The sequence below is a fragment of the Balaenoptera borealis genome (genome assembly GCF_965194805.1).
Source record: "Balaenoptera borealis genome assembly, chromosome: X".
In the NCBI taxonomy this organism is placed as follows: Eukaryota; Metazoa; Chordata; class Mammalia; order Artiodactyla; family Balaenopteridae; genus Balaenoptera; species Balaenoptera borealis.
The window spans coordinates 68,367,417-68,378,159 of NC_138881.1; the positions used below are offsets into that span (position 1 = coordinate 68,367,417).

At 32.7% G+C, this 10,743-nt stretch overlaps 1 long non-coding RNA gene across 1 annotated transcript; it reads right to left on the minus strand.

The window, feature by feature from the left end:
- Window positions 1-519: 519 nt before the first annotated feature.
- Window positions 520-10,008, minus strand: LOC309620836. The gene is made up of 2 exons (XR_014239684.1): window positions 5,783-10,008; window positions 520-5,486 (listed from the first exon to the last, which is right to left on the minus strand). It is a non-coding gene; the product is annotated as an uncharacterized lncRNA (long non-coding RNA).
- Between the last annotated feature and the right edge of the window lie 735 nt (window positions 10,009-10,743).

The window sequence follows — 10,743 nt, forward strand, 5'->3', positions numbered from 1 at the left end:
AGAAAAATATGGAAGCTCCAGTAGGTTAGAATTCAGCAAGGGTTATAAGCCCAAGTGTTTTCATGGGAAAACTGGCAAAATAAGAAAGTAGGACAGATATCATGCAATAGAGAATGGTAGAAAACAAAAAGTTAACATATAGGGGACAGCAGTGGGTTTTTTTTTTTTTTTTTTTTGCCAAACTTTAGAGAAGAAACCACACAAGAAAGTTTTTACAAATTTTATTCTAAAAAGCTCTGCTGTATTTTGTCATGAACGTATATGGTATTCAGTCAGATGTGCTTTCTCCTTAATTGACATTGTCATATGATCTTTCTTTAGCCTGTGGATTTGCTCTATTACATTGATTGATTTTCAAATGTTGAACAAGCCTTCAATACCTGGAATAAATCCTACTTGGTCATGGTGTATAATTCTTTTTATGCATCATTGCAATCAATTTCCAAATATTTTGTTTATAATTTTTGCATCTCACTTTGTGAGAGATATTGGTCTATATTTTGCTTTGCTTTTTTGCTCATTTTGTATTTGTCTTGTTTTCACATCAAGGTGATATTAGCCTCATAAAATGAGTTGGGAAATATTCCTCTTTTTTTTTCTATTTTCTTCAAGTAACTGTATACATTTAGTGTGTATTATTCCTGAAATAGTTGATAGAATTCTCCAATAAAATCATTTGGGCCTAAACATTTCTTTTGGGGGAGATATTTTATCTATGAATTCAATTTCTTCGATAGTTTTAGGATGATTCAGATTATTTCATCGTGATGAGTTTGGCAGTTCATATTTTTAAGGAATTGGTTCATTTCTTCTATGTTGTTACATTTATGAATAAAATGTTGTTTGTAGTAAATCTTTAATATTTATTTAATGGTTGTAAGATCCTCAGTGATAGCTCCTGTTACATTCCAGTGACTTTTCCCTCTCTCTTTTAATCTTATCAGTCTTTCTAGTGGTTTATCAATTTTATTGATTATTTAAAATACTGGCTTTTGTTTAATTGATTTTGCTTTTCTTACTGTTACTTTCCTGTTATCAGTTTCATTAATTTCTGCTCTTATATTATTGTTTCCTTCTTTATTCTTGCTTTTGTTTACGTTTCTCTTCTTTTTCTAGTTTCTCTAATTATATAGAGGTAGATAACTGATTTGAGATTTTTCCACTCCTTTTAATATAAGCAGTTGGTACTATGAATTTTCCTCTTAGCATAGCTTTTGATACATTTTATTTTTATTTTCTTTCATTTGTATGTATTTAAAAATTTTTGAGACTTACTCTTGATGTGTGGATTATTTCAAAATAAATTGTTTAGTTTCCAAGTGTTTGGAGATTTTACTGTTGTCTTTCTGTTATTGACTTGTTGTTTGATTCCATCAAGGTAAGAGAACACACACTGTACAATTTCAATTCTTTACAGTTTTTGAGATTTGTTTTATGGCTTAAGGTATGCTTGATCTTGTTGAATGTTCCATGAGTACACATATAAAAATGTGTATTCTGCTGATTTTGTGTAGAATGGTCTATAAATGTTGACCCTTTTGTTTGATTGCATCATTTAATTCTTCTATGTTATTGATTACTTTCTGTCTGGTAGTTCTATCAGTGTAGTAGTTGTATCTTGCAGTGAGTGGAGTGTTGAAGTCCTCAAATGTAATTAGATCTATTTACATCTCCTTTCAGTGTTATCAGTTTTGCTTCATGTATCTCAAGACACTTTTGTGTGTACACAATTAAGATCATTATGTATTCCTGGTTGGTTAATCATTTTTTAATTATGTATTATCTCTCTTTGCCTCTAGTAATTTTCTTTGCTCTGGAATCTGCTTTGCCTGACATTTATAGAGCCACTTTAGTTTTTGTTAATGTTTGCATATCTTTTTCCATTCTTTGACTCAGAATTTTCCTACAGCACACTTGAAGTGAGTTTCTTCAATCATTCATGGTACAGATTCACAAGATTTTAGGAATATATGAGGACACCCTCAAATTAACAAAGATCATCTACAAGAAAAAAACTTTAGCTGACATCATAATTAGTGGTGAAGGTCTGAACCCATTTCCTAAGATTGGGAGCAGGTTAATTATATCTCCTTTTGCCACTATTTTTAGTATATTAGGGGAAGGCATAGCAATAACAAGAGAGCAAGAAAAAATAAAAGGCACACAGATTTGATTTTATTTTATTTAACATCTTTATTGGAGTATAATCGTTTTACAATGGTGTGTTAGTTTCTGCTTTATAACAAAGTGAATCAGCTATACATATATGCCCATATCTCTTCCCTCTTGCATCTCCCTCCCTCCCACTCTCCCTATCCCACCTCTCTAGGTGATCACAAAACACCAAGCTGATCTCCTTGAAAAGGCACACAGATTTTAGATAACATGATTGCCTACATACAAAATTTCTGAGAAATCTACAAATAAAATTCCTATGATTAAGAAGTAAGTTTATTAAGGTCAGAGGACACAAGATCAATAGAAAAATCAATTATACTTCTATATATTAGTGACAATCATGTAGAAATTGAAATTAAAACCATGATATCATTTATAATTATTCCAAGATAGCCACAGAGATAAAGAAATACTTAGGTACACAATTAACGAAACATGTACAGGGTCTGTACATTAAAACTTACAAATTCTGTTGAAAGAAATTTAAAATAAAGACCTCAATAAGTAAAGAGACAAACCAGGCATATAATTAGAAGACTCAAAATAGTGAAGATGTCAATTCACCACAAAGTAATCTACAGGTTTAGTGTAATTCCTGTCAAAATATCAGCATTTTTTTCTGGTAGACATACAGAAGACAATTGTTTAAAAATTAAGTGGAAAAACACAGAACCAAGAACAGCTAAAACAATCTTTTGCAAAAAAGTAAGGTGGGAGAAATTATTATATCATAATATATAATCAAGTAAATATTAAACCTTACTATATAATGACAGTGATCAAGAGTGTGGCAGAGCAGAGGAATAAACACATTAATCAATTGAATAATAGAGATCCCAGATATTGACTCACATAAATATGCCCAACTGATTTTTTTCTGGTTTTATTGGTGCATATTTGACATACACCACTGTAGAAGTTTAAGATATACAGTACAGTGTAATGTTTTGACTTATGTATATTGGTAAATAATTACTGTTATAAATTTAGTTATCATTAATCCTTTCACATAGTTACAATAAAAAAAGAAAGTAAACAAAAAGAAGGAAAACCATATTTTTCCTTATAAGGAGAACTCTTAGGATTTACTCTTAACCATTTTTATATATATCATACAACATTGTTAGCTATAGTCATCATGCTGTGCATTACATCCCTGGTACTTATGTATCTTGTAACTGGAAAATTGTAACTTTTGTCCACTTTTCTCCTATTCCCCACTCCCCCATCTCTGGTAACCACAAATTTAATCACTTTTTCTATTAGTCTGTTTGTTCATTTGCTTTTAGTTTCCTCATGTAAATGAGATCATACAGTATTTGTCTTTCTCTGTCTGACTTTTTTCACTTATCATAATGCCCTCAAGGTCCATCCATGTTGTCACAAATGGTGGGATTTCCTCATTAGAAATGGCTGGATAATGTTTATTCATATATATACATAAATATACCACAGCTTCTTTATCTATTCATTTATCAGTGAACTCCTAGGTTGTTTCCATGTCTTGGCTATTGTAAATAATGCTGCTATGAACATGGGGGCACAGATAATTTTTTGAGTTAGTGTTTTTATTTCATTGTGAATATATCCGAGAAGTGTAATTGCTGGATCATATGGTATTTCTATTTTTAATTTTTTGATGAACATCTATACTATTTTTCTTAGTGACTGTACCAGTTTACAAACTCAGCAACAGTGTAGAAGGGTTCTCTTTTCTTTAGATCAATGCGAGCATTTGTTATCTATTGTCTTTTTGATAGGGGTCATTCTGACAGTGTGAGGTGATATCTCATTGTGATTTTGTTATGAATTTTCCTAATGATTAGTTATGTTGAGCATCTTTCCATGTATCTATTAGCTGTTCATATATATTCTTGGAAGAAAGGTCTTTTCAGGGCTTTTGCCTATTTTTAACTGATTTTTTTTTTTTTTTTTTTTTTTTGCTGTTGAGTTATATGAGTTCTTTATACATTTTAGATATCAATCCCTATCAAATATATTGTTTTCAAACATTCTTTCCCATTCTTTCAATTGTTTTTTCACTTTGTTGATTGTTTTTTCTTTGCTTCTGCAGAAGTTTTTAGTTTTATGTCATCCCACTTGTTTATTTTTGATTTTGATACTTAGGCTTTAGGTGTCATATCCAAAAAAATCATTGTCAAGATTTATGTCAAGATTTTTGCTTATGTTTCCTTCAAGAAGTTTCCTATTTTTAGGTCTTACATTTAAGTCTTTAATCCATTTTGAGTTAATTTTTTGAGTGATGTAAGGTAAGGATCTTGTTTCAATTTTTAACCTGTGAATATCCAATTTTCCTGGACCATATATTGAAGAGACTGTCTTTCTTCCATTAAGTATTCTTGGCTCCCTTGTCAAATATTAGTTTACTGTATATGCTTGGGCTTATTTCTGGACTCTCAGTTCTGTTCCATTGGTCTTTTTGTTTGTTTTTATTCCAGAATTGTACTATTTTGATTGTGATGGCTTTATAGTATAGCTTGAAATTAGGAAGTGTGATACCTCACACTTTGTTCTTCCTCAGGACTGCATTGGCTAGTCAAGGTCTCTTGTAATTCCTTGTAAATCGTAAGTTTTTTTTTTCTACTTCTGTAAAAATTGCCATTGGAATCTTGACTGGAATTGCACTGAATCTATAAATGCCTTTTCGTAGTATGGCTATTTTAACAATATTAATTCTAATCCAGAAACACAGGATAACTTTTCATTTGCTTGTGTCTTCTTCAGTTTCTTTCATCAATGACTTTCAGTTTTCAGAGTAGAGATCTTTTACCACATTGGTTAAATTTATTCATAATTATTTTTATTGTTTTTAATGCTACTGTCAATGGGATTTTTAAAAATTTGGATAGTTTATTGTCTGTATGTGAAAACACAACTGATTTTTGTATGTTGATTTTGTATTCTGTAACTTTACTGAATTGTTGATTAAATCTCACAGTTCCTTGATGTAGTATTTAGGATTCTACATATAGAGTCATGTTATCTGCAAACAAAGAAAATTTTACTTCTTTTTTTCCCAATTTTATTTCTTTTTATTGCCTGACTTCTCTGGCAAGGACTTCCACTACTATGTTGAATAGCAGTAGTGAAAGTAGATACCCTTGTCTTCTTAATGATATAAGAGGAAAAACTTTCAAAATTTCACCAAGTATATGAACAGTTGATTTATTATGTATGGCTTTCATTGTGTTGAGATACATTTCTTCTATACCTAATTTGTTTAGATTTTTATCATAAACAGATGTTTAAATTTCGTCAAATGCTTTTTCTGTATCAACTGAGATGATCTTACGATTTTTTTCATCCTATTAAAGTGACAACACATCACAATGATTGATGTGCATATGTTGAACCATGCTTGCATCCCACTTGATCTCACTTAATCATGGTGAATGATTCTCTTAAGGTGCTGCTGAATTTAGTTTGCTAGTATTTTATTGAGAATTTTTGCATCTACATTTATCAGGGATATTGGTGTGTAGATTTGTTTTCTGGTAGTGTCCTTTAAGGTTCCCTCATCTTTTATTTTTTGGAAGAGTTTGAGAAGAATTGGCATCAACTCTAAACATTTGGTAAAATTTACCAGTGAAGACTTCTGATTCTGTGCTTTCTTTGGGAAAATTTTGATTACTGATTCAATCTCGTTATTAGAAATTGTTCTATTCTGACTTTCTATTTCTTTCTGATTTAGTCTTGGTTGTTTATATGTCTCTAAGAAATTTTTGATTTATTCTAGGTGTGCATTTTGTTGGCATACAGTTGTTCATAGTAGCCTCTTATGATTCTTTGTATTTCTGTGGTATCAGTTGTAATGTCTCCTGTTAATTTCTAATTTTGATCTGGAACTTTTCCTTTTTTCCCTTGGTTCATCTAAATAAATGTTTGTAAATATTGTTTGTCTTTCAAAGAATCCACTCTTAGCTTCATTAATCTTTTATATTGTTTTCCGTTCTCTATTTCATTTATTTCTGCTTTAACCTTTATTTTTTCCTTCCTTCTGATAACTTTGGGATCAGGTTGTTCTCCTTATTTGAATTCCTTAAGGTGTAGCATTAGGCTGTTTATTTGGCATTTTTCCTTCTGTCATGTAAGCATTTATTCAATTAACTTCCCTCTTAGAATTGCTTTTGATTAATCCCATAAGTTTTGGTATGTTTTGTTTCCATTTTTGTTAGTCTCAAATACTTTTTAAATTTCCCTTTTAATTTATTTTTAAAATTTATTTCATTGAAGTATAGTTAATTTACAATGTTGTGTTAATTTCTGCTGTACAGCAAAGTGATACATATATATATACATATACATATATATTTTCTTGTCAATATTCTTTTCCATTATGGTTTTCACAGGATATTGAATATAGTTCCCTGTGCTACACAGTAGGACCTTGTTGTTTATCCATTTTACATATAATGGTTTGCATCTGTTAATCCCAAACTCCCAATCCATCCCTCTCCTACCCCACTTCCCCTTGGCAACCACAGTTTGATCTCTATGTCTGTGAGTCTGTTTCTGTTTTGTATTATATCACTTATATGTGGAATCTAAAGTATGACACAAATGAACTTATCCCTTTTAATTTCTTATTTGATCTATTGGTTGTACAGGAGAGTGTAATTTAATTTTTATGTATTCATGAATTTTCCAGTTTTCTTCTTGCTTTGATTTCTAGTTTCATACCTTTGTGGTCAGAGAAAATACTTGGTATAATTTCAGTCTTCTTGAATTTGCTAACACTTCTTACGTGGCCTAATGTATGGTCTGCACTAGAAAAATGTCCATGTTCGCTTGAGAAGAATGGGTATTCTGCTGTTGTAAGATACAATTTTCTGTATATGTCTGTTAGGTATATTTGGTCTATAGATTTGTTCAAATCTAATCTTAGTTTATTGATTCCCTATCTGGATAATCTAACCATTGTTTAGACTGGGGGTATTTTAGTCCCCAATTATTATTGTATTGCTGTTTGTTTCTCCATTTAGCTGTGTTCAAATTTTCTTTATATCTTTAGTTGTTCCTATGTTGGGCACATAAATATTTACAATTCTTATGTCTTCTTGATGGATTGACCCCTTTTTCATTATATAATGACTTTGTCTCTTTTTGACACTTTTAGTTTAAAGCCTACTTTTTCTGATAAAACCATCCTACCTCTGCTTCTTTGGGGTTACTATTGATATTTGCTTGAAATATCTTTTTCCATCTCTTCACTGTCAGTCTATGTGTCATTAAGGCTAAAGTGAGAGTCTCATAGGCAGCATATTGTTGGATCTTATTATATTTTTTTATCAATTCAGCCATTCTTTATCGTCTGATTGCAGAATTTAATAATTTTATATTTAAAATAATTATTAATATGTATAGACTTACTATTGCCATTTTGTTAATTGTTTTCTGGTTGTTTTGTAAATCCATTCTTTCTTATTCCTTAACATGCTTTTTCTGTGTTTTGATGTTTTGTGATATTAGTCTTCATTGCCTTTTTATCAATTTCTTTTGTGTAGTTACAACAGGTTTTTACCTTGTGATTACCATGAGACTTACATAAAACATCTTAAAATTATAACACTCTATTTTAAACTAATAACAATTTAACTCAATATAATTCCCAAGACTTACACTTTTTCTACTCATTTCCCTCATGTTTTAGGTTATTGATTTATAATTTACATATTGTGTGACTAATGACAGATTATTGTAGTTATGGTTATTTTTACTAATTTTTTTACTCTTAAACTAGAGTTTTAAGTGAATTATACATTGCTATTACCATATTACAGAATCTGACTTTGACTATATATTTACCATTACCAGTGAGCTTTACACTGCATTTTAAAGATTTTATGATGTTATTTAGCATTTTTTTCACACAAAGAACTTGCTTTAGCATTTTATCTTTTTTAAGGCAGGCCTACTGGTGATGGATTCCCTCAACATTTGTTTGTTCAGAAAAGTCTCTAGCCCTTTTTTATTTCCTAAGTCAGTTTCACCAGGTAGAGTATTCTTGGATGACACGTTATATTCTTTCAATAATTTGGGTGTCAGTCCATTCACTTTTAGCCTGAAAAAATTCTTTTGAGAAATCCATCTATAGTTTTGTTGGGGTTTTCTTGTATGTAACCTCTCTTTTATTCTTTTCCTTTTCTCTTTTTTTTTTTGTTTTGTTTTGTTTTGTTCCTTTGAAAATTGTCTTTGACTTTTGACAATTTAATTATAATATGTCTTGATGTAGCCCTCTCTGTTTTCAACCTCTCTGGAGTTCTTTGGACCTCTTGGATCCAAATGTCAATTTCTCATCCCAGTTTATGGAAGTTTTCAGCCATTATTGCTTTAAATACAGATTTTTCTCTTTATCTCTTTTTTTTTAATTATTCTTTAGGTTCAGTTATTAGAGTTTTGTTACTTTCCTTTTGTGATGTCATCTATACTTGGATTTTCATGATTCTTTATCCCTTACATTAGTATCTGCATTTGAGTATGTGATCTCTTCTTCCAGACTTTGTAGGTTTGCTTTGACAGAGAGTTTTTCACCAGTCAACTCAGTTTGGGTTTCTGGATGTGTCTGCTGGTTGCCTTTGGCCAGGTGGAGCTTCCTATTAGGTTCTATTTTGGGGCTAGGCAACTGTTTAAAATTTGAGGTTGGAGGTTGGGAGGTTATGCCTCTGGATGAGAATACCTTGCTAGGACTGCTGGCTTGGTTCCCTGCACAAATGAGGCTGAGGAATGGTCTTCGTGGTTTTCTAGATTCTCTGGTCAGGCTTACTACTCATTTGGGACTGGGTACTATATTCAGCAAAGATGGCACTATATATTAGCTTCTCAGCACTCGTAGGCAACAAAATGAGATGCAGTGCCTGTACAGCTTCTGTTTAGGGGCCCGAATCAGGAAAGAGTGTACACTGAATTTCTTGGTCAGGTGAGGCCATTGATTTTGCTTTGCAAACAGGGAAATACACCAGCTGTATTCTCTATTCAATTGTCACTATAAACAAAGCAGTTTGATGTGTTATGCAACTTCCTGTGTGCTCTACTAAGTTTCCCTGCTCTACTATGTTTCTACTTTGTTTTCCTTTCTGGGCATAGTTGTAGACGCAGCTCCAAGTACACTAATGCCCATTGTTTGCAGCCTTGACTCAAGCCAACTCATGCCCCAAGTTCCTGGGTCACACAGGGCCATTGGCTTTTCTCTGAGAGCAATCATCTCTGTGCTCCCATCTCGTGGCTCAAGAGTTCCTGGATTATGCAGTTTCCAGGTGTTCTCACTAGCTCTTCCTCACAGATGGATCTGGGGCCCATGCTCCACAGTGGGTAAGGCTATGACTCAGGCTTCTGCCTCGTCAGGACTGGGAGAGCTCACTTCAAGAAACTCCCACATTATCCCAAACAGGCTTTCTGCTGGTGACAGGCCGGGAGCTGTGATCTGACGTGAGTAAAACTATGACTCAGATTTTCTGCTTAGTTGTGGGCATACCAGGATCCAATGTTAGCAAAAGTCTTTACTTGGGGACCTGAGTTAGGTGGACTTGCATCCCACTGAGTTCCTTGTTCAGACTGCATCTTTGACTTGGTTCCACAATTAAGCAAAGCCACTAGTTGGGAGTAATACTTGGACTCTGCAGGTAGGAACTTAGTCTGCCAAGATCCATGTGCTTGTTGTTGGAATACCCTTCCCCCTTCTCCATCACAATCAGATTCACAGTGGTTGAGCCCCACAGATTTCCCTATAACCTCCATGGGGTATAACCACATTAGGGTTTTCCACTAAGTGACCCGAAATGCTGTAGTGCTGGATGTCACCACTGGGTTCTCTTTTCTTTAAGAGCAAGGTCTCCATTTTTTTTACAACTCTGTTGTTCTCTTGGACTTAATCCCCATTGATTTTCAAAACAGATGTTTTAAGGGCTCACCTTTCTGAGTTTGGATCCAAGAGTTGTGGTGCTTAATGTGGGGCTCAACTCGTTCACTTCTCAAGGGAAGCTCTATAATTTGGGGATCCCTTCTGGTCATGAGATACTGCTCCTGAGATGGTGTACCAGGTGAGACCACATCTCTGCCTCTTCTACCCATCTTGTTGCATGCCTTTTATCTTTTGTTCTAGAGGTGATGATTATCTAGTTCTCAGGTTCTTTTCAGAGGAAAATTATTCCACATGTAGCTGTAATTTGTTGAGTCCATAGCAGGAGGTGAGTTCAGGATCTTCCTATGTGACCATCTTGACTCAGCATTGGAGGGTTTATATTTTATTCAAGGTTGTACATTATTAGAAGGCAAAATTTTAACCTTAAAATTCTTTTTAAATGTATTGCAGCAACTCCAGTAATAGTTATTGGTGAATGTGGTAAAAGTGAAAATTCATTTGCATTAAGTTATTAACTTGCCATTGAATACCAACTCTATGTCAGATAATATGGTTACAGAAATAAATAACAAGATCCTTGAGGTTTTTTTGTTTTTGTTTTGTTTTTTTTAATGTCACAATGTCGTAGAGAACACAGCCTTGCAGGTAATTAAAACAATATTATATTTTAATACAAATATGAAGAA